A 19349-nucleotide genomic window follows, 5' to 3' on the forward strand; every position below is an offset into this window, starting at 1 on the left:
ATCAGGACCGGTTGAGAAGCATCCAAAGATACTGAGGGAAGTAGGGTAGACATTGCGGGAGGACTAATAAGGCTCTTAAGTGGCCATTAATCAGCCACTTCAGGGCCTCTATGGGCCCAAGGACAGACAGGCCGCCTGACACGGAAATTTCATACATGGTGGGAAGGCCACACTCTGGGTTTGACATGCCCCTCCCCTTCACCTTCAAATCCGCCAATGGGAGAGCATAAAATCCAGTCCATAGAATACAAATGCAAGGAAGCGATGGTGAATCTTTATAGAATACTGGTTCTGCTCCAACTGGGAGTATTGTGTCCAATTCTGAGCAACATTATATAGGAAAAATGTACAGACTTTTGAGAGTATGCAGAATAGTTTGATAAAAATGGTTCTAAGGATGAGAGAGTTCAGTTCCGTGAATAGATTGGAGAAGCTGGGATTGATCCCCTTGGAGAATGTTGAGAGGAGATTTGATGGAAGTGTTCAAAATCATGAGGGGCCTGGGCAGGGTAGATAGGGAGAATCTGTTACCATTGGTGGAAGGATCGAGAACCAGAGGACACAGATTTAATTTGATTGGCCAAAGAAGCAACGGCGACATGAGGAGAAATGTTATTATGCAGCAAGTGGTTAGGATCTGGAGCGTGCTGCCTGAGAGCATGGTGGAGGCAGGGTCAATCGAGGCATTCAAAAGGGAATTGGATAATTATCTGAAGAGGAAAAATTGCAGGGCTACAGGGGAAAGTGGGGGAGTTGCAGTAGCTGGGGTGCTTTTGCAGAGAGCCAGCATGGACATGATGGGCTGAATAGGCTCCATCGGTGCTGTAATCATTCAATGATTCTATAGGCTGAACAGGCTGGGTCTCTTTTCTCCAAAAAAGAGATTGTTGAGGGGGTGATCTAATCGAGGTCTTCAAAATTGTTAAGGAGTTCGATAGGTTAGATAGAGGCATGAAGTTTCCACATGTGAGGGGGAGCAAAGCTAAAGGCCATCAATATAAAATAGTCGTTAATAATCCAATCGGGAATTTAACATAAGCTTCTTTAGCCAGAGAGTGGGGAGAATGTGGAACTCACTACCACAGGGAGTGGTTGAGGTGATTATTATACACACTTTTAAGGGAATGCTGGATAAAGACATGAGGGAGAAAGAAATAGAAAGATATGCTGATAGCATGACATGAAGAGGGGTGGTAGGAGGTTCTTGTGGAGCATAAACACCAGCATGGACTAGTTGGGCCGAATGGCCTGTTTCGGTGCCAGAGATTCAATGTAACCTGATCTTTGAGCTGTCCCTACCTGAGTTCCTGATTCAGTTGTGTAACTTGACCAGTTTCCTCTCCATATGCATTTTAATTACTGTGGATCTTATGCATTGGCACATCTAAGCTTTAATCCTGTACTTTGAGCTGAAAGTGTAAAGATTGTAATTTTGTTTTCATCTTCCTCAACTCGCAGGGCTGCTGTTTTGAAGAGACAAGCCACAAATCAGTAAAACAAAAAGAAACATACAATTCAAGGGGATAAATAATATGCTGCTTGGCTGCTCAGGGCTTTGAGGGGAGGAACAGCCCCACTGAACCTTTAATCTTGAAAGAAGGAGAGGTCAGAAAGCAGTGGATGATTCACCTCACCTAATACCCCATCCTCTGCCTTCAACAACACCCATGTACGTCAAATCCCAGCAAGTGAATAAAACATTCATTAGCGAAGAAATACAGAAAAATAACATCTGCACTAAGACTGGAACAGCATAAACAATATTTAATCAGCTTTCCCCTGATGTATAACCTCTGGCAAGGGGCAGTTTAAAGAAAGGTATGCACTCCTCTAGCCCCTTTCACTCAGCTACTAACCTGCCAAAATGCTTTACAGCTAATGAAGTAGAATCATAGAATCTTAATGACACAGAAGGAGGCCATTCAGCCCATCATGTCTGCACCGGTAATGACCTAGTGCCATTGCCCTGCCCTTTCCCCATACCCTTGCGCATTGTATCTATTCAAATAATCATTTAACGCCCTCTCAAATGCCTTGATTGAACCTCCCTCCACCACACTTCCGGGCAGTGCATTCCACTCATGTGGAAAAGTTTTTTCTCACGTCACACTTGCTTCTTTTGCAAATCACTTTAAATCTGTGGCCTCTTGTTCTTGACCCTTTTACGGGTGGGAGCAGCTTCTCCCTATCTACTCTGTCCAGCCCCCTCATTGAGGTGACCTTTACAATACAGGAGAAGCAGCAGCCCATTTGTGCTCAACAAACTCCCACAAACATCAATGTGCTAATGAGCAGATAATCTGTTGACATTGGTTGAGGGATGGGTATGAGCCAGGACAATGGGGAGAACTCCCCTGCTCTTCTTTGGAATAGTGCCCATGGGATCTTTAAAGTGTTCACCTGAGAGGGCAGAAAGAACCTTGGTTTAAAATCTGATCTGAAAGATAGCGCCTCTGAAAGTGCAGCACTCTTCCAGTACTGCACTGAGGTTTTTAGCTCAAGTTTCTAGAGTGGAACCTGAGAAAAATGATCAGTAGCTTATATGTTTTAAATACATCGATGATGGCAACACTTGGCGCACTGCGCCTGAGTATGTTCTTGGTTGATGGGCGAATGGTTTGTGGTAATTGTAACAAATTAGGAAAAACTATAAGGCATAACTAAAATCTGTGGCTGCTTCTTCTGGCCTCAGCTCCACAGAATCATGTAGCACAGAGGCAGGACATTTGGCCCATTGCTTCCTTGCTGGTACCTTGAAAGAGCAATCCAATTAGCCCCCAGCCACTTGCTCTTTCAGAGTAGATACACAGTGATAGTGAGCAGTCAGGGCCCATATTCCCAGAAGACGGAGTAACAGAAGTATTGGCGCAGTAAACTACAGGAACCCCACATTTGGAGAAGTCCTGCCAGGAACTGATGCAGCATTAATGAGGCAGTGAATTAGCACCTGCTGGGAGTTACCGACTGGAATAAGTAGTAACTATAATCTGGTTGTATGTCAATATTGTATTTCATGTTACCATATCCATGCAGCATCAGGAAGGAAAAGTTCTCAACAGTAGATTTAAACCTCTTCAAGTTTACAATCAGGATTAGACTGAAATATTGGAGAGATGGATTTCTGCTTTCTAGTTGTTAGAAGGTTTCTCATCTATCACCTTTCTTTTTCTGCTCCTCCCCTGCACCTCTCCCTGCTCTGCCATGCTTCACACCATCCCTGGCACAGGCAGGTGACCTGCTCTGCCAATTCAGCTCAGTAACCATCTGTTAGAAAGCATCTGAATGCAGGGTAGGCCGATTATCTCCAGTCTTCTCTCTGTTCTTGTAGGCCTTGTGTTGTAGGGTGGCTGAGGTGTACTGTTGGCGACAGAGTTGATCCGCAGACACTTCTTGGGTGGAAACATTGGGCGGGATTTTATGACAATTAAGAGGCCTATTGAGGCCCTTAAGCAAGTAATTGAAACATATTTTTCACTGCCTGTCGGTTGGCGAGTAGGTGAATCAGCCAGGCGGCCTTTGGATTTTTTATAAAACCTCATCCACGGGCCGGATGCGACTTCCGGCAGTAATTTTTTTAAAAAATCGTTCTCGATGTGTCCCTGTTCATGTGATGGAGACACCTGCGGGGACATGTTTCTCTCATTTTTCAAATCTTTATTTTATATCCACAGTTCTTCAGCTCCCTGAGGCTGCTCTGTGCCCCCGGGGAGCTGTCAGTGCTGCACTCCCCAGCCCACGTAGGCACAGACCTCAGCGCTTGTGCTCGTTACCCCCCCCCACCCCCGCAGCTCAGAGGCTCTCAGCGCGCGTTTCTCGCTGACTGGCCGTTAATTGGCCAGCCAGGGCGAGGTCATGGTCGATGGGCCGATCGCGGGCAGCAGACTGTTACCCTGCCCACCCCTGAGCAGGCCCGATGACCTGAAAATCCTGCCCATTAAGTTTGTGTACAACATTCTCAGCAGCAACTACACATGTACTTTAAACTTGAACTACCATCTCTGCACTGACTTGTGAGGTAGCCAGCGCTACTCTCCTATTGATTACCACAGGTCGTGTGATCTTCCTTAAGATGTGTTACTCTTAAAGGTACATTGCACACTAAATAAAACCATAATGAGTACACCTTGGAAGAAAAATTTTGAACTTGTATCTGTGCTGTGCCTTTCCTGACCTCAAGATGTTCCAAAGCACTCTACATTAGAAGTGTTGCCACTATTGTAACGTAGGAAACCTGGCAGCCAATTTATGCACAGCAAGCTCCCACAGACAGCAGTGTGGCAATAACTGGATTATTGTCTGTTATTAAGTGCTGTTGGTTGACTGATGAATATTGGCCCAGGACACCAGGGAGAACTCCCCTGCTCCCCTTTGAAATAGCGCTATGACATCCAACTGACAGGGCAGTTGGTTTAACATCTCATCTAAACAACAGCGCCTCCAACAGTGCTGCACTGCCTCAGTGCTGCACTGGGTGCATCAAGCTTGACTTTTTACCTCAAGCTTCTAGAGTGGGACTTGAACTCACAAGCTCCTGACCCAGACACAAGAGACTGGCTAAGACATGGCTGACACCTTTGTGTGGCAATCCTTCATAAGTAATAACTTAGAACCCACGCCTGCTTCAACAATATTTGGACCTGTAATAGATTGTGCAGCTGTGCTGCTCCTTGAACTTACTCTGTCTAAAACCATGAATAGTTTCAGAGAGTAAGTCAGGAGAAGCTGTTTCCAGTGGCTGAAGGGTCAGTGAGCAAAGGACACAGATTGAAGCTAATCAGTAAAAGAACCAGAGGGGAGAGGAGGAAACTTTGTTTTGATACAGAGACCTGTTGCGACGTGGAGTGCACTGCCTGATCAGGTGATAGAAGCAGATTCAATTGTAGAATTGGGTAAATGTTTAAAATGAAGGAAAAGTTTCAGGGCCATGGGGAAACAGCGAAGGGATTGGACTAATTGGATTGCTCTTTCAAAGAGCTGGCACAGACACCTAGGGCTGAATGGCCTCATTCTGTGCTGTATCATTCCATGTTTCTATAAGTGCTTTGTGTCTTTTAAGCATTGTAGGTATTGTACACAAGTCAAGTGCTGGAATATTCCTGGTTGCTTCAGAATAATTGACGGTGGCACATACCTTCATTGGAATGGACCAGTTTGATAACCCTTTTAAAGAGCTAGCACAGGCACAATGGACCGAATTGCCTCCTGCTCTGTGAGGATTCTATGGCTATAATTGGTACGATCGTTATATGATCCTGCAGATATCTTTAATACCCCATTCCCAGAGCGATAGAGAGGGGGGCAGGTCAGGGCCAACAGAGACCTGAATTTTTTGGTTGTCGGGTGTAATCAGTGGGTCTGGGAGTGGCCATGAAACAGACCCCTGACTGCAATCAGCGCCCCCCCCACCCCCACCCCCGACTGCGATTTCACGCTGGCTGGCCAATGAATGCGCGGTGAAAAGCCCACGCTGCCAGGGTGAGGGCGGGCGATGGTGTCCCCGTGGGCGTGGGTGGGCACTGCGAGAGAGAGAGAGCTCCTCAAAGGCAGACAGCTGCTTCAGGGACCTGCAGACCTGCACAGAACAAAATAAAGTACGAAGAAGCTGCAAGAAAATGTCCATGCATCACAATCGAGCACCGGAAAGCATAGCTCATAAAAATACCATCCCCAGGTATTTCTCCTTATTGTCTAATGGAGATTTCCCCCCTCCCTGGATGAAAAATGTAAAGGCCGCCTGGACAACTGGCCCATCCACCAACTGTAAGGTTGGACGGACCACGCGAAATCGCAGACAGTTGCACCATTTGTAATTGTTTCAAATACTTAAACACAGTCACTGTTTCTCCAACTTTCATCTGTTTTGCAGATTAGAAATTAGTTACCCACTTGTGTTACAATAGGCTTCACATGAGCACTCACTCCACGCTACACGTGCGCTGCCTGTCATATTTGTAAAGGTCGTGGGCTTCACTCAGCCATTTAGCCCTTCACCTGTGCAATTAGGTAGAGCAAGGCTTATTTTAACCCTGCGAGCTGCAGTCAGTATTTTCGGTGCCTTATGAAGTTCTTAGGACAGAAACAGCCAGAGCCGTTTAGAATTAGAACTGCATGAGTTGCTAAACATGGATCCTTTATTATCTCTTCCTAGCAGATGCCCTCTGCTGGTACATGTGCGTATGGTAGCCTCAAATGGACAAAATGCGCAGTGCCATTTTCAATACGCTACACGATCCTGAGCGGGTCAGTGGAAAATTGCTATCAGAGAAATAGCCTATGGTACAGCCACAAGAAGCAGGAAATTTGTGAGCCAATGCCAACCACAGCTTGCCTATCACTGGCCCCCCTCCCCACATCCTCCCCATTTCTTCCTCCCCTAATTGCAGATACCCTCTACCACCTCAGATGCTTCAAACACTGGACAATCTTGACACTCCCTGCACAACAGTTATTGAAGATGTTAATTCGTCACTGATTCCACCCATCACTTTAACTCTCAAAAACCACTTCTCCAGAAAGCTATGTACCTTTAAGATTCAGCTGAAGGAGCAATTAATATATTCGAAATAATATATTATTTAAAAGAGAGCAAGTGGAAATAATTTGGTGTTAAAGTCCTCCCACAGTCTCCTGATAACACTGGGAAAATATCTCATGCATGAGAGAAGTGTATGGCTCTCAGTTTGGCTCCAGGAAAGAAAATACTCACCAATAATTATCATCTCAAATATTCAGCTGGAAAATACACGCTCAAGTTTTTGTTAATCTGACACTGGACTTCCAGTCTTCAACAACAAACCTGGCCATAAAATCAGTATTGTGAACGCAGGATCTAGAGCAGGCCATTCAGCCCCTCAAGCCTGTTCTACCATTCAGTGAGATTATGGCTGATCTGTATCTTAACCCCATCTGCCCACCTTGGTTCCGTAACCCTTAATCACCTTACCCAACAAAAATCTATCAATTTCCGTTTTGCAATTTTCAATTGACCCTCAGCATCAACAGCTTTTTTGCGGAGAGAGAGTTCCGGATTTCCACCCCCACCCCCCTTTGTATGAAGAAGTGCTTCCTGACATCACCTCTGAACGGCCTGGCTCAGATTTTAAGGTTCTGCCCCCTTGTTTCTCTCCTAGGAACATCTGCCCTCAGATGGAGCCCGACTCCAGCGCAGAGACCACCTCGGATGAGGACCCTGAGAGCAGCATTGTTGAAGACCCGTCACAGCACTCACCACACCCTCCACCAGCGCAGCGACACACAAACCTCGGTAGGACCTAGATGTAGAGCAGCCTTGGGACCACAATCTGGTGAGCACAGCACACAATCTGCTCCACAATAGGCGGAGACCGGGACATCCTTGGTCGACGGCACTCGATGGACAGCTGGAGGCAAGGAATCCGCTCAGTTCGAGTCAGACGATGAGCCGCCCGGACTCGGTCCTCCATCAGTTGGTGGACCATCACGGGAACATGAGGAAGTGATGTCTGGTGCTCTCCTCAGATTGCAATTTAATGATGAGGCGTCCGTCTGCCTTCAGTCCGAGGTGATCACACCGTCACACCGACGCACTGAGGTCAACAGTGGCAAGAGGCGGTTACCATGGAGAGCTTGGTCCAGGACATCACTACAGGGTCCTGCACTGCTGCATAGGCCGAACCCAACTGACAACACCATAGTTGGCCTCCAGTAGTGTCAACGTGAGAGGGACGTGGGGCTGTTCGATCTCACCCCAGCTATCCCTTCTCCTCAAGGAGTCAGCAAGGGTCCTTCAGACACCCATAGGGAGGAGGATCAGCAGGTGCACACCCCAGGGCCATCCACACAGGTGACTCCAGGAATGTCCAGCTGATCCCAATCTCCTCTTCCTGTGACCCCAGCAGCTCCAGCTCCACAGGCCGAGGAGGGTGCTGCTGGCTGACAGCAAGAACCGGAAAGCAGGCCGGGGCCCTCCAGGTCTTGGCTCTTCAGAGGATGCCTGTCAAAGTCATCACAGACATCCGCTGTGGATGTTGGGGGAGCTCCAAGACATAGCGGCAGGGTTAGGAAGGTTAAGAAGATGCAGTTGCACAGCCTGGGCATGGGTGTTAATCACTTGCACATAATGTTGACCATTGTAAATAAACTCCCAAGAATGTCTCCCTGCCAATGGCTCCTTGTTGTGTTGATCAGTATTTGTATCACTCAGATGTGAAACCTTGGTTCCTACACAAGATAAAGGCAGGTGTCTCAGTCCAGGGCCTCTTCCCTGTGCAGTGTGTAACCTTCAGACCAAAGTGATGGTCCAGCCTCACGCTCACTGGACACATTAGTGATGCCTGCCCCTCGATGGTGTTTGTTATTGCTGCTAAAATGTTGTGGGCAGGTATCACAGAATTCTATTCCATTCTCTCTGTGTGCTCTCAGCACCTTTGAGGTGGGGCTGACCCCCATCTCTTCAGCATCTGTGACCGGTGACGCTGTTCTCCTGAAGGGGACAGGTGCTGAAGGCTGACAAAGGATGAGGTGCATTTAAAGTTTCACAGCTGCATCTTTATGATATGACCCTGATCACAGAGCACAAGCGAGCTGCTCTCAGCCAGACAAGGGACAGACATTCACAGAGGCAATGTGAAGATCTATGGGATGTCCTCACTCAATGTCATCGCCATCCTCCTGGAATCTAGCGATTATTAGGGCCTCTGCTGTGTCTCCACGACATGAGCCTGAGCACTGAGGGTATGTGCGCTGCCACCAGTCACACAGGAGTCAAATGTTCACAGCTGGAAGGTGAAGATGTCCTCACTGCATCTCATTATCCATCATGAACCTTGTGGCTGTGAGGGCCTCTCGAGCACACCTGCCTCGTCAGGCCGGTGCAATAGCCTCATCGCCAGCATCCTCGTCTTCGAGGACCTCATTACCCTCATCCCCTTCGATGTCCTCTTCATCGGAGGAGACGTGCAGCTCTTCCATCTCCTCCTCAGCCAGGTCCTCCCCCCGTTGTATAACGACGATGATGCGTGACACCCTCTGGGGACTGTTTTGCAGTGCTCCACCAGATTTGTTGAGGCATTGGAACCTCATTGTTAAACTGCCTATCGTTTGCTCCACCAAAGTCTGGGTTGTGGCAGGGGCCTCGTTATACTGTGTCTCTGCTGCAGTCTGAGGCTGCCACGTGGGTGTCATCAGCCACATCCTCTGTGGGTAGCCCTTGTCCCCGAGGAGCCAACGCTGCAGCCTCTGTGCACCCTGGAAGATGTCAGGCACCTGAGACCTGCTGTTGATGTAGGAGTCGTGTACGCTCCTGGGAATCGTGCGTAGACCTGCAGGATGCGTTTGTGGTGGTCACACACCAGCTGAACATTCAGTGAGTGGAAGCCCTTGCGGTTGACATAGTTGACTGCTTGTTGCCACGGAGATCTAAGCACCATTTGAGCGCAGTCGATGACACCCTGCACCTGTCATAAAACCAGAATCTTCCCAACTCCCAGTGCTCTTGCTTCCTCACTTTCATGATCCCGGGCGAAATGCACAAAGTTCTGTGCCTTTGCGAAGATGGCATCCGTGACCTCCTGGATACACTTGTGTGTGGAGGCTTGCGAGATCCGACACAGGTCACCTGTGGAGCCCTGGAAGGAGTCACTGGCGTAAAAATTGAGCATCGCGGTCACTTTCACAGCCACTGGCAGTGGATGCCCACCATGTCCCCATGTCCCCAAATCCTGCAGCAGGTGGCATATGTGACTGACCAGTTCCCTAGACATGTGCTGTCTTCGGTGACACCGGTTCTCAGTCATCTACAGGAATGACACATAGACCCTGGGTCTAGTGAGTTGCCTCTGAGCGACGGCTCTCTGTGGATCTTCAGCAGCATATGCAGCAGGCCCTGCCACCCCTTCCTCTTGAGGGAGATACTCCTCCCTTTGCCAAGCCAGGCACCTCCGGCGCACTCTTCATCATCTTCTCTGCTCCCTGTGATTCATGAGGCACACCGCCAAATCACTAAGCTTCATGATCCTGATGTTCTCCTCCCGCAGGATCAGAGAGAGAGACGTGTGGGTTAGCATATGTGTCCTAAGAACCTCTCTTGCTTAAGTCCGAAGGCCCCTCCCCTGCAGGAGAGTTCTGGCCATCACTGGGATGGCCAGTGTGTAGTGCGCTTCATGGCCGTCTGAAACCCCACCCATCTCCGTCCCACTCCACTTGACCGATTGGCAGCAGCTTTGGCCACTGGACTGCAGGCTGTGCACTCAGCTCAGGCGCAGGCATTCTCCTAACCCACACTAACAGGCTGCGCTGTTAGCTTGAACCATGAGGGACACTGGTCCAAACCTTAATAAAGACATTGCAAGGGGACGTGAGCATCTCCACCAGTGACTGCACCATGGCCCCTTTCACAAGGAGATTCTACAACTTGTCCAGTCGGCCAATTGTTCTGCTGCCCCCAAAGGTGCACATTAATTTGCAGTCTGTGCCCGCGGGGTGAAAGGTTCTGGAGCATTTGGTGGCACTTTCATTCTTCTGTGTTGCTCGAGTGGGCAGAAAAGCTTCAGAGGCTCCGACTCCCAGCAGGTCAATGGGGCTGCAGCTGAACGGTCTCAGCCGTGGAAGAATGGTCACTTTTGACAAGTTTTTCCAAGTGCGTGGCCGCTTCCCTCACCCCCTCCCCCACCCATCCACCCTTCCCTCCCCACCCCCTCCACTCAGCACCCCCTGCACGTGCCTTAGCATTTCCTTCAGTCTGTCTGTGCTGCCTTGCTCCCACCACCCCAACCCATCCCATCCCACCTCAACCCACCTCACCCCACCCCACCCCACCTCACCCCACCCCACCCCACCTCACCCCACCCCACCTCTCTCCACCCCACCTCACCCCACACCACTCCACCTCACCTCACCTCACCCCACCCCACCTCACCCCACCCCATCCCATCTCACCTCAACCCACCCCACCCCAACCCACCCTACCTCACCCCACCCCACCCCACCTCTCTCCACCCCACCCCACCTCACCCCACTGCACCTCACCCCACCCCACCCTACCCATTCCCATCCCACCTCACCCCACCCCACCTCACTGTAGCATGTGTGCTTCCTTCAGCCTGTGTTGCCTTGCCCCCACTGCTGCCACCCCCTCGTCCCAGTCACAACAGCATTGGAGCCCTTGCCCCAGCACTGCACTGAAAGCCAACTGAGAACTTTCCTGTGCGCAAACCCCCCCCACACCCCCACCCCCCTGCTCCCCCCCGAATACGCGGCGCCTCTTCCTTGATGTCCTGCGGGTGATGCTCATGGGCGCTGCACAAGGTAGTGTGCGCTCACCCCCCAAGTTCCCCTCAAATTTCAGGTCAGCAGGTGCAAGCCTTTTAAAGGCCGTTGTGAAGTGCTCCATTTTGAAGTGACGCCGACGTGGGCAGTAAATTTAAGGTGGGGGTGTCATTCCGGCAAACAGAACTTACAATGAGACGCTGAAGCATTGAAACCAGGTTCCCAGTGTGCGGTGGTGGGAAACCCGGCCCCACCATTGACGGACGGAGCAGACGGTCACAAACTGGTTTCACGATGGCATGAAACCGATTTTTGGCTTTCCCGACATATTGCCCGCTCATGCCCACTATGGCACATGCCACCAATGGACCGGACAATTCCGGATCGGACAATTCCACCCAGAGGAAAGGGCGAGGCCTTGGTGGGATTTGAAAACAAGGATGAGAATTTTAGATCAAAGATGAAGATGGTTAAGACTGAACATAGTAATTTCCTAAACATTAACCAAAAAAAAGTATAATTTAAAACAAAAAATTAATACGAATTCCAATATTCTTTGCAAAGGATTGGTGGGCCAAAGATTGAGTTCCCTAACGCAGCACCGGACAACATCCCAGTCTCCACAATGCCATCGGAGAAAGCTCTGACCATTGGCCCAGCACTTCCAGGGTTAAGATAAGAGACTGGCAGATAAATCAACTCAGGGACAAGCTTATAGTCGATAATATAGGCCAAGTTACCATTTGTGAATTATAAGAGACAGCAAAATGGCGATAATAAAATAATCATAAAATATCAGTCAGTTTTCAAAATTTTCATTTGACCACCTCCCCCACCACCAGCCTCAACAGCTTTTATAAATATATGAAGAGTTCATTTGTGCTTGATACCGAATATTGAAACAAGATCAAAGCGTTCAGAACTATCAAACTTCTGTTGGTAATCATTATACTAGTGTTCAGTTTACTATTGATCCTCGCTGTGCTTGGTTGGTTAAGCCTGAGTGTGGACTCAGAGAAAAGTAGACAAAACTGTAGTAAGAACTGGAAGTTGGAGCTAGAAGCATGGAGTGGACATCTTAAAACACTGTCAGTAAAACCTGGTACACGCATAGAAACTAGTGTCATCTCTGTATAGCTCTGAGATATTAAATATGGAACAACTACATTATGGTAAAAACAAAAATAAAAATACCTGGAAAAACTCACCAGGTCTGGCAGCATCTGCGGAGAGGAACACAGTTAACATTTCAAGTCCATATGATTCTTCAACAGAACACTTAAAACGTTAACTGTGTTCCTCTCCGCAGATACTGCCAGACCTGCTGAGTTTTTCCAGGTATTTTTATTTTTGTTTTGGATTTCCAGCATCCACAGTTTTTTGCTTTTACCTTTTATATTATGGTAACGTTGGTAAGGTTATTTTTTCCTTGTCTAACGGAAAAACCTGGGTCATCAAATATGTGAGAGATCGAACGCAGACCCTCTCTCATCATGAATGAGTTAAGCTGTTAGGATCAGCCCGCTTAAGTGTCATTTATTTATGATGAAAGAAATGCAAGCGAAGCATGCCCAACACTAGCCCTGAATAAAAATTGAAGAATATTCTCAAGGATATGTTAGCAAGATATCTATCTGCAGATGTTTTAAGTGTGCTAAACCTGGGACATTGTTGCCCAGTCCGGCAACACCTCCATTTTAAGATTCCCTTTCCTCCTATGAGACACTCGTCAAAACGTTTCACTTTGACCAGGTTTTTGGTCATCTGCTTCATTATCTCCTTATCTGTCAGATTTTTTTCTGGACATGGTCCCATGAAGGGGCCTCGGGACATTTTACTACATTATAAATTATACACGATATAAATTCAAGTTGTACTTTGTGTTGATCAGTCGTAATAAATTTCATGTTTGTGTCTCATGTCCTGAAGCATTGTGAACTAACAGGCAGGCTATCAGGGGTCATGGGGAAGAGGTGAATGTAATAAAAACTTACAGCAGATAATGCTGCACGATAGCCCTGTAGCAGAGGGGTGGATTAATGTAGCATCATTCATTCCACTGACATGAATGAAAATTGCATTTCATGGAAAGGCGTTTAATCAGGAGCAAGATTAGTCCAGGTTCAGGCTTAACATCTTTCATCATTTTCAGAAACAAAGTGAATTATTGCAAATCACAGATGTTTGTGTCGTCCCAGGCTGATTTGATGAGCCACCCATTAAAGACCCGAGATCCAAATGAGACAACAAGTCCTCAGACATAGCGAATGAGAACCCCATTTTCTCTTGTTATTCTGGCAAAGGGAGCACTGCACTGTCGGAGAATCCATACTGAGGGAGTGCCGCACTGTCAGAGGATCCATACTGAGGGAGTGCTACACTGTCAGAGGGTCAGTACTGAGGGAGTGCTACACTTTCAGAGGGTCAGTACTGAGGGAGTGCTGTACTGTCAGAGGGTCAGTACTGAGGGAGTCCTGCACTGTCAGACTGTCAGTACTGAGGGAGTGCTGCACTGTCAGACTGTCAGTACTGAGGGAGTGCTGCACAGAGGATTTGTACTGAGGGAGTGCTGCACTGTCAGAGGGTCAGTAGTGAGGGAGTGCTGCACTGTCAGACTGTCAGTGCTGAGGGAGTGCTGCACAGAGGATTTGTACTGAGGGAGTGCTGCACTGTCAGAGGGTCAGTACCTGAGGGAGTGCTGCACTGTCAGAGGGTCAGTACTGAGGGAGTGCTGCACTGTCAGAGGGTCAGTACTGAGGGAGTCCTGCACTGTCAGAGGGTCAGCACTGAGGGAGACCCGCACTGTTGGAGGGTCAGTATGAAATGTGTGCCACAATGTTAGACGGTCAGTATTAAGGGAGTGCCACACTGTTGGATGGTCAATACTGACGGAGTGCTGCACTATCAGAGGGTCAGTACTGAGGGAGTGCTGCACTATCAGAGGGTCAGTACTGAGGGAGTGCTGCACTATCAGAGGCTCAGTACTGAGGGAGTGCCGCACCGTATCACATGAGACATTAAACCAAGGACTCATGTCAACCGCCTTGAGTGGATAAAGAAGTTCCCATGGAGTCTATTGGGAGGTCCTCCGCCAGTATATATTACATTCTTTACCAATTGGATATTTTGAAATATTTGTTGTGCTAACATTCGGGAAATGAATCATACAGCAGAGAATTACTTACACTGAAACAGCAGGCCATTCTGTCCAACTACTCCGTGCTGCTGTCTCCTCCCAATTGATTTGCCTCATCTCAGTATTTCAGTATATCTTTCTATTCCCTTTTCCCTCACGTACTCACTTAGTTTCCTTTTGAAATTCCCTAAGCTGTTTGCCTCAACCACTCACCAAGGTAGCGAGTTACACATTCTCACCACTCTCTGGGAGAGTCGTTTCTCTTCATTTCCGAATGGAGTTTTTAAATCACTATTTTATATTTATCACTTCCCATTTTGGATTCTTTCACAAGCGGAAGCATTTTCTCCACATCCCACCGTCCAACCGATTCATAATTTTAAAGACTTCTATCAGGTGACCCCTCAGTCTCCTCTTTTTGAGAGAAAAATGCCCCCAACCTTTTCAATCTTTCCTGATAATTGTACTCGCTCAGTTCTAGTGACATCCTTTAAAATCCTTTTTGCACTTTCTCCACTGTTTTGATATCCTCATAATAGTATGGAGACCAGAACTGTGCACAGCACCTGGAAGAGGAGGCCATTCAGCCCATTGTGCCTGTGCTGCATTAACTTCCAGCTGAAATAGTCTGCTGCTTTAATTGAGAGATCTGGTTTCTGCTAATAAAGGTTTTGATAGCTCTGTCAGAAGCACATTTCAATTTCCAAATAACATATACCAAATGATGGCCATATGATCAATAGTCTTAAACCCTTTTGCAAATATTTCAAAGAGGTGAAATGAGGCATTAATGGAATAACCTCTCTGCTACCTCCGATAGCCAAGTCAAGCTAAGGTCCTCTATCCATCAAGGAAGCTGATGTTTGTCATGCAGTCAAAATGAAACCGTTATTATTTTCTTATTTAGCTGATGATAATTAGGCACCTGGGTGAAGGCTTAAGTGTCTGTCAAAATACATCTGTTGTAATATAGACATGAACCATGGCCTCAGATCAAAGTGAGTGAGAGTATGTTTGCAGAGAGTGACAGTCTGTTTCAGGTAATGAATATAGTTAACATTCTGGTGATTAAAGCTTCCCAAAGCTGTTGGCATTTTTCAGTAAATTAATCTCCAAATCAAATTTCCCTATAGATTTCTGCCTTCTATTGCAAGGTATGTCATTGAAATTGGTTCACAATCAACTCACAGAAGATGATGAAACCAGCAAACTGCATGAAGCAGCTGAGGCATTGGAGGGGTTCAATTACCACTGAGCACATCCTTAACCCCTTCAGGAGCAGCAGCTGTCAACCTGTATCAATCAGAGACAATGGAAAATAAGTGGTAGTGGGAGGGATTAAAGAAAAATGCAGCACTAAAGAAGGCCATTCAACCCATCGTGCTTTTGCCAGCTTCCATGAAAGAGATTTCCGGTTACAAAGGTGATACCTTAAACTATGGGGAAGAAACTCAAATTGCCTAATGTCCCTCAGCCATTAGTTTCTTTTCCCCCTTTATTCTTTCATGGGATGTAGAAATCACTGACAGTTAAGGCCAGCATTTGTTGCCTGTTCCTAACTGCCCTTGAACTGAGTAGCTTGCTGGGTTATTTCAGAGGATGGTTAAGGGTCAACCAGAGTGCTGTGGGGGGGTCTGGATTCATATACAGAGGTCAGAATGGCACATTTTCTTCCCTAAAGAGGCCAGATATGCTTTTATGACAATCAACAATGGTTTCATGGGTCACTATTATTGAGACTAGATTTCAGTTCCAGATTTTATTAATTGAATCTAAATTCCACCATCCAGCTACTGTGGTGGGATTTGAACCCATGTCCCCAGAGCATTAACCTGGGCCTCTGGGTTATTAAGGCCACTAGACACCATCTCCCCATGAATGGATTTTCAGCCTTGTTTTAGAAATATTAACGTCTATTTCATGACAAGATTTGAAGTTGGGCCACTTAGTACCTCCTTCTAGAGCCTGAAGAGGTTTTGTTTTGTGTGTGCCATGATCGATATTTGTGCCTAAGTTGCTCCATTCAGTCAACGTGTGTTGAGAAGAAGAGAAATAGAAACTGAAAAGAACAAAGGGAGGGTTAAAGCTTTTTGTTTTAGACGCAGATGCGCAGCTTTGATTTTATTTGGTTGTTTATTTGATTTGGGCCAGACTGGGTATTTCACGAACAACTTGAGGCTGAAGTGTTGTGGTTTCAGCAAAGGGAGCAGGAATTTATCTATACAAGTTAGGGGAAGTGATGGCGTAGTGGTAATGTCATTGGACTATTAACCCCAAGGCCTAGGTTAATGCTCTGGGGACATGGGTTCACATCCCACCATAGCAGCTGGTAGAATTTACATTCAATTAATAAACCTGGAATTTAAAAAAAAAGTCTCAATAATAGTGAATTAACCACAATCCAATCTGTAACCCCATAGCCTGACATATCCCCCACTTGACCATCACCATCAAGACATGGTGGTGAGTTGCCTTCCTGAAGCATTGTAGTCCATGAGGGAGTTTCAGGATTTTGACCCAGTGACAGTGAAGAAACAATGTTATAGTTCCAGGTTAGGGTGGTATGTGCCTTGTAGATTCTGGTGTTCCCATGCATCTGCTGCCTTGTGTTTTTGAGGTGGTAGAGGTCATGGGTTTGGAAGGTGCTCTCTAAGGAGCCTTGGTGAGTTCCTGCAGTGCATCTTGTAGATGGTACACACTGCTGCTCCTGTGCGTCAGTGGTGGAGGGAATGAATGTTTGTGGATGGGGTGCCAATCAAGCAGGGCTGCTTTGTCCTGGATGGTGTCAAGCTTCTTGAGTGTTGTGGGAGCTGCACTCATCCAGGCAAGTGGGGAGTATTCCATCACACTCCTGACTTGTGCCTTGTAGATGGTGGACAGGTTTTGGGGAGTCAGGAGGTGAGTTACTCATTTAGGATTCCTAGCCTCTGACCTGCTCTTGTAGCCACAGTATTTATCTGGCTAGTCCAGTTCAGTTTCTGGTCAATGGTAACCCCCAGGATGTTGATAGTGTGGGATTCAGCGATGGTAATGCCATTGAACATCAAGAGGTGATGATTGGATTCTCTCTTGTTGGAGATGGTCATTGCCTGGCACTTGTGTGGTGCGAGTGTGGGATTGATGCAGAAGATCAACTGTGATCTTAGTGAGTGGTGGAGCAGGCTCGAAGGCCTGTATTACCTACTGCTGTTTCTATTTCTTATGTTCTTATGATGCATTGAGACAGTAGGGTGTGGTACCAGAATTCTTTCCACCCTTACAAATGGAGTTATATTTAACTCATGGCTGCACACTGGAGATAAAGAAACTAAATCGGCCTTCAGCCTTGCTACTATATATTTTTGTGCCTGATCCACTGGCTTCACAATATCAGCTCTTTCACAAAACAATGGAACCTGCATTTCCACAGTGAGTTTTCCAGAGAATCCTAGAGCACAGAAGGAGGCCATTTGGCCCATTGTACTGCTGTCAGATCTTTGAAAGAGCTATCCATTTAGTCCCATTAAGCCCCACCCCCACGCTCATTCTTTCCACATAAACCTTCACTTTCTTTTCCTATTTAAGGGAATTATCCAATTCCCTTTTGAAAGTTACTATTGAAACTGCTCCCACCACCCTTTCAGGGAGAGCGATCCAGATCACACTAAGTTACTCCATAAAAAGAAATTCTCATCTCCCTTCTGATTCTTTTGCAATTACCTTAAATCTGTGCCTTCTGGTGCTGCCAGTGGGAACTGTTTCTCCTTATTAACTCTAACTTTCTAATTTTGAATATCTCTATTAAATTCTCCCTCGAATTGTGATAAGTGAGGTGACTGCCATCATTACACGATCAATGCACAAGAGAAATCACAGGATTTATAAATTTGGCTCAGGTTCTCTGCAAATGTTTGTTCGTATTAAGGACTGGAGGAGAGAGCCAGACTTTACTTTCAACATCAAAGGCAGCACATCAAGCATTTCATCTTTCAAGTGTTTTATTGATGTCAGGGTCCAAGGACAGTTGCAAGGTCACAGCATTGCTCGTCCCTTCATCACTGCTCCCTTGACTGATTGAAACAATTCAACACATTTCCATTTCAGGTAAACACTTGCGACATTACTTTATGTATTACAATTGTGAGACCTTCAAAGCTCTGGAACTCGCTCCCTAAACCTCTCCATCTCTCTCTCCTCCTCTAAGACGTGCCTTAAAATCTACCTCGTTGACAGAACTTCTGCCCTGATAGTGTCTTATGTCACATTTTGTTTGATACCATGTTGGGACCCTTTCAGTGGGTATCACTTTCACCTCTGAGTCAGAAGGTTGTGGGTTCAAGCCTCAGTCCAGGATTTGAGCATAAAAATCTACACTGACACTTACAGTACGGTACTGAGGGAGTGCTGCACAGCCAGAGGTGTCAAATTTTGGATGAGATGCTAAACAGAGGCCCCAACTGCCCGCTCAAATGGATATAAAGGATTCCATGATACTGCTTTGATGAAGAGCAGAGGAATTCTCCCGAGTGTCTTGGTCAATATTTATCCCTCAATGAACATCACTAAAAGTCAGATTACCTGCTCATTATCAAATTGATGTTTGTGGGAGCTTGCTGTGTGCAAATTGGCTGCTGCGTTTCCTTCATTACAGTAGCGACTGTACTTCAATAAATGCTTCACTGGCTGTGAAGAACCTTGGGATGTCCTGTGATCATGAAAGGCACGATATAAATGCAAGTCTTTATTTTTTTTAAAGGTGCCTCATAAGTGTAAATTGTTGTTGTCAGTCTTTCAACTTATATTATTTAGAATTAGAGTGTAAAGCACAGCAACTGGCCTATTCTGCTCAACAGCTAATGTTCATGCTCCACATGAGCTTTTATCCCTCTCTATTTACATCATCTCACCTTATCATCACATGCTCCTATTCCTTTCTCCCCCATCATGTACCTATTGAGTTTCCCATTATCTGAGTATTTCCTTCATCCAT

General features: G+C 46.8%; 1 protein-coding gene across 1 annotated transcript in view; it reads left to right on the top strand.

The window, feature by feature from the left end:
- The window catches only part of itgbl1 (integrin, beta-like 1), a 182891-nt gene that overhangs the window by 129245 nt on the left and 34297 nt on the right, over nt 1–19349 (top strand). The window lies entirely within an intron of this gene.

This window comes from Carcharodon carcharias, chromosome 11 (genome assembly GCF_017639515.1).
Source record: "Carcharodon carcharias isolate sCarCar2 chromosome 11, sCarCar2.pri, whole genome shotgun sequence".
NCBI classification, from domain to species: domain Eukaryota; kingdom Metazoa; phylum Chordata; class Chondrichthyes; order Lamniformes; family Lamnidae; genus Carcharodon; species Carcharodon carcharias.